Source organism: Telmatherina bonti (assembly GCF_933228915.1).
Source record: "Telmatherina bonti genome assembly, chromosome: 7".
In the NCBI taxonomy this organism is placed as follows: Eukaryota; Metazoa; Chordata; class Actinopteri; order Atheriniformes; family Telmatherinidae; genus Telmatherina; species Telmatherina bonti.
The window spans coordinates 36,508,945-36,514,944 of NC_136625.1; positions in this window are offsets into that span (position 1 = coordinate 36,508,945).

The window sequence follows — 6,000 nt, forward strand, 5'->3', positions numbered from 1 at the left end:
TTTAAATCGTAATTCTCGTTGGAAATAAATATGATACTACTAGAAAGTCTGTTTATTTCCTTTTTAATTGGAACCACGTGCAAGAAAAGCGTATTTGTGGGATAAGCAGCAGGGTTGTGTATGTGGGTTTCACCCAGTAAACCTGCCAAGTCCAGCTGAAAGCAGAATAAGCAGAACGGGAGAAGATTTGGAAGGTTGTGCTGCTTCTCATCACAGCATATGGCTGCGTTTCTACGTTCTTCTGACTTGAAGCGGTAGATCGGGTACCTGTCAATCAAAAGAACACGCCCCTAAATATGCATAACTTTGAGATTAAATTACTTTTAAACGGGCGAGTTAGAAAAAAATTCACTCCCCCCACAGTTGTCATGAAGGTAAACCTGACCTATTAAACCTAAAATAGATTTTTGTCCCAGGCTCCACATAGGCTTCACTTTGAACCGCCGGAGCTGTCCATCTTTCTCATGCGGTCTATGGTTTCAAACCAGTACCACACAGACAGAACCCACTAAAAACCCACTTACCGGCTTTATGTGCCGAGTTTAGAAACCAGTTTAACTCCAGTTAAAGCTGCGACTTCCCATCTACGTATCATTTTTACAGGTTCGAAGCAAAAAACGGGGTACACCCCCGAACATCGGTAGAAAAGCTAAAATCCATCACAAACAGGAACTCAGATTCACTCCCTAACTTTGATAACATCATGCAAACACACAACACACACACACACACACACACACACATGCACAAAAGGGTTTGAGTGTTAATTAATCAGGAGTGACACTAATAGCTGCCCCTCCCTGTAACCAGCAGTTTGAAAGGCATGTGGGGTGCAGGAAGAGGCTCACACCGGGGCCACTTCCTCTACAGCCGCCCCCATCCTACTCATCCTCCCTTTTACTTCCTCCCTTACTGCTCTGTCCATTTCTCCATGCAACAAGGTCACAAAGGCCACAAGGCGCGTACATGTAGGTACATTCTGTTTATCTGTACACTGTCTGCAGACGCCGCTACAAGTGCTTCCACGTGGCAGGCGGTAACACGCAGAACGACGGACGCTTTCCCCTGAATGAAACGTAAATATCGTGTAAATATTCACCACATTCACGAGTTTCAGATGAGAGATGTGCACGGCGGGGCGGCAGGGTGATAAACGTCGTTGGATTAAATGCGAGGCCTTGTTGGAGACACAATGAAGGGGAAGCCAAATAAATCAGAGCAAACAAAAGCCGGCAGTGGATTTAAAAGTGTGAAGAAGGCACCGAGTTTTGGCCAAATGAAGATGCATTAAGCCTGCAAATGAGAAGACGGGACACGATTGTACCTCCCAACGCAGAAAGAAAAAACTCCGGAAGCTTTAATGAGCCGTAGAAAGGAGCGCAGCTCTCCCAGCAGCTACAGGTGTTTCACTGGTTCAGTCCCCATGTGGAAACACATTGCTCTTTGTTTGGGATGCCAGTTTGCTTCCCATCATCTCATGCAGGATAACAGTGTTCCTCCAGCCCACACAGCTGAATCTACATGCACAGGCATCATCGTAAACTTTCCTCCAGTTGGGGAAAAGCCAGAGTCACGCTCTGGAGATTACAGCTCAAAGGTTCGTTCCCATTCTCCCATACCTGTCTGACAGGATACTGGTCTATGCTGGCTGGACTCTCGCCCCCTCTCACAGGAAATGCCCATATTTGGCCCGCTGTCTTATGAAAGGAAGGAAGAGGAGAACACGAAACCTCCCAGAAGGAATGTTTTCCTGTAAGTGGGAGTAGTTAAAGGCTTTCATCTGGACAAACCAGGCAGAGTTACAGCCCATACTGGTTCTGCAAACTCAAACAGGAAGCTCCTGATTGCCCCGAGGTGCATTTATGCAGATGACAAGACGTACAGCATACATCAGAAAAAATCACATCTCCTTTCATGCTTTTCATTCAATCTGCTGTTTCCGCTCGCGTTGACCAGTTAAGACGCCCCAGTTTGTGGTGGTTACCATGGAGACCTTCCAGTAAATAGTCCAGGTAGTAATCTGAGCTGCAGGTTGAACACATTACCTGAGCCGACAGGCCTGAAAACTGATTCACGCCACAGCGCACGCTAAAACGCCACACGATTTCTTCCTCTTGCTAGTATCATGGACTAATCCAGAAGTGTGTGTGTGTGTGTGTGTGCCCAAAGCAGAAGGTGGCATCATCATCATCACTGACAGATAGCTGCAACAGCTAAAAACCCACCAGTGTTGTTCTACAGAGTTTTCTGGTGGATAAAGCTGAAACGCCACGAGGTCAGGAGACTGAGGTGAGTTCAAACGTGACCGGGTGGCGCCACCTGGTGGCAGAAAGCAGGTACTGCAGTCATTTTAACTCACTGTGCACAGAGGTTAGTAAAAGCTGCTCACACACTGCACAACAGAACTGAGTCCAGTCTTTAATAAGAAATCACTGGAAGCACAGCAAGTCCCCCGCATGTTGTAGTCCCTGTCCCAGTCCCAGTCCCTGTCCCTGTCCCAGCCCCAGTCCCAGTTCCAGTCCCAGTCCCAGTCCCTGTCCCAGTCTCTGTCCCAGTCCCTGTCCCTGTTCCAGTCCCTGTCCCAGTCTCTGTCCCAGTCTCTGTCATTGTCCCAGTTCCAGTCCCAGTCCCAGTCCCTGTCCCAGTCTCTGTCCCAGTCCCTGTCATTGTCCCAGTCCCAGTCCCTGTCCCAGTCCCTGTCCCAGTCTCTGTCCCAGTCCCTGTCATTGTCCCAGTTCCAGTCCCAGCCCCAGTCCCAGTCCCAGCTGCTAATCACCCACAAACAATGGATGATTTGACAGCAGTTGCATTGACTTCACCATGTTTGGTGAAACATAACACACCAGCGCTCTCAGATGAACCATTAATCTGCAGAGAGAAACACTTCCTACTGCTACAGATAATACAAAATAATTTATATTATTAAAAAACAAATATCTCTTAAATGGATACATATAACACTGCGGTAATTATTATTAAATAAATAACAATAAATTATATTATTTAGTTATGGATAATTTATATTGTTTCTTTAATGATAATTTATATTATTAAAAAACAAATATCTCTTAAATGGATACATATAACACTGCGGTAATTATTATTAAATAAATAATATAAATTATCATTAAATAAACAATATAAATTATCCATAACTAAATAATATAATATAATTATATATAATATAATTATATATAATATATATAATAATTATATATAATAATATAATAATTTAAATAACATACATTATTAAATAAATGATAAATTATTATTAAATAAATTATATAAATTATTACTAAATAAATTATATAAATTATCAAATAAATTATATAAATTATTATTAAATAATTAATATAAATATTAAATAATATAAAATTTGAAATAAATCATATAAATGATGTAATTATTTTAGTAAAATGTTGGAGTTATAACTGCATTGCTTGTATTTACAGTTGAGTATGTAACAGGATTACCTTTTATTTTGTTTGTTTTATTTGTGTTTGTCCTTGCTACTTCTTCATGTTTGCTTGTAAATGAAAATGTTCTAAATTTTACGTAGAATAGCTGTTGTTTTGCTGCAGCTAATGTGGATCCAAATAAAACAAACAATAAAACAGCAACGAAGGTTGCCTGCACAGTGGGATATCAGGAACACACAAATTCACTGTTTTGGAGGTAAAAACACTGAAGTTCGATTTGCTGGAATAACAAACAGCAATAAATAAAGCAGGAAATGATTCCAGTTTAACAGATCTTCCCAAATCATGGCGGAGGACAGAGTGGTGGGAAAATTAAATCTACGAGCAGCTCGTGTCTCATCAGGCTGCAAATGATGGAATAAAGTCTTCATTTTTCATGTCATTGCAACTGTTTCCATAAAACTGTATTTATTTCACTCCATCATCATCATCATCATCATGCTTATGTTAAAACTAATTATCCAGGCAGCTGCTGCAGTCTAGCAGAGAAGGTGGTGGTCTGCATCCAACCAACTTCCTGCTGCGTTTAAGTTCATCAGGAAACCTTTAAAAGCTCCCAGTGAGCTTTTGCTCCTTTTATTCTGTCCTTGTTTTGCTTTTTCTGTTGTTTTGTTTTGTGTGAAGATATATGTGACAACTCAGTTCCACTTTGTAAATATAATACACATATTAACAGTGGCCATCCTGAATTCTACAGTCATTTAGCATATTTATACTTTGTCCTCCTGCTGCTTTCGCTGGTTGACTCTATTCTTTATTCTGTATTCTTTATCCTGATTCTTGCAGGTGATGAAATGAGTTAGTTGTGTCGGAGTCCGTTGTTGGGACTGTGAGCTAGTCTGTTGTTGGTTCCACGTCGGTCTTTTTATATCCAAACCGCATCCAGACAGATTTCCCTCTTTTAGGAACAAGATCATCAGTTTGGGTTGACTGCTCATCATTTAGTGAATTATCCTGCTCTGTAACACGTCTGCTACCGTCTTCCTCCATGTTTGTTTATTGCAGTGTGCCGTAAAGCATATCTTGACATAAAATACTGCAGTAAAGCAGCTTATCGCGGTGTAAACATTGTGCCTCATATGAAACGAGACATTTTCTATCGTCCAAACGATATATATCGTCGCCTGTCTTTATTATTAACTATGTATCTCCTTTCCTCACAAAACCAAGTCCAACTCAGCTGCTTTTTGGTGCCGTTGTGCATCAAAAACATCTTCTTAGAGGACCAGTATTTTTTATTTCCATACAAACATGAAACTTTCTGCTGACCTCTTTGGCTGCTTCTGACTGGTGGAAAGTTTGGCAGGAAGTGGTTTCAGCATCGTTTCTGGGTCAAAAACGAGGTTTCTTAGCAACATAGAAGTGATTATTAACTTTTTTCTTATGAAAATGTGATAAATATTGGATCATTATGGATTTACCATGTAGAGTGTCTCCATAAAGGGTTTATATTATTACTGAGAAATAGCTGACAATAAAAGTAGCGTACCAAGCATGTGCACTCGTACTTGATATTAATAAAAATGTACGGATACCACAAACGATACCACACTAGTCCAGCCAGCGCAGATGTGTGTGATGACATGCTTCTGACGCGTTTTCAAAGAAATAAATACCTTGAATGTTAAAATATGACATTTTTTGTTCCACTAAAAGCCAGATCTTTGTTCCAAAACCACACATTTATAGCTGTATTTAGGTAAAATGTGTCAAATCAGAATAAAACTTGTTGAAATAGTTAGATCTGTAATGTTATTATATTTGTATTGGTGAGGTAACTTCTGAAAGGATGGGTCATTTATTACAACCTGATGACATCTTACACAGTTATAACAGCAGTTATAACCATAGTCACAATAATGTTCACATAAACACATCTGGTATCGGCTGATATCGGTATCGGGACTCCCAAAAAGTGGATCGATGCATCCATTGTTTGAATAAATACTGAGAAATAAAAACAACAAAACATAAAAAGAGTTAACCTCGGTGATGTAAACCTGATCTTCCCTCTAACTTGCCCAGATTTGATCACATCATGTTTTTTCCACATTTTAGAGTCAGTTAAAGTCCACAAAACCAAATCCCTCCACTTAATTGTGCTGCTTTAAGTTTCTAAAGCAGATAATGTGTTAACACACATCTGTTTCAGTAAAACCGGCTTCATATTTAGATGGTTCATTACTAAAAAGTGAGATATTGTCCGACCAGATAGCATTTCAATCTGGCCTCAAACTAGAAAAAAGCTAGTTTGAGGCCTAGAAAAACTAGAAAAAGACACTTTGTGGCAAAAAGCCACAAAGTGTGTTTAAAGAGCCACAGAAAATGCCAGGAAACAACGCCGGAGACATGATCTCCTGATCATAAAGACATTTTCTATCCAGACGTTTCTGTTCTTAACAACCTGGCAACACTTCCTTGTTGCGATTTGGTCCAAAAAACCAGAAAGCAGAGTCGTCTTCCTTCCATTCAGTCCGGATGAACAACAGGTGGGACATGTCTCTGTATGTGTCTCTGCTCA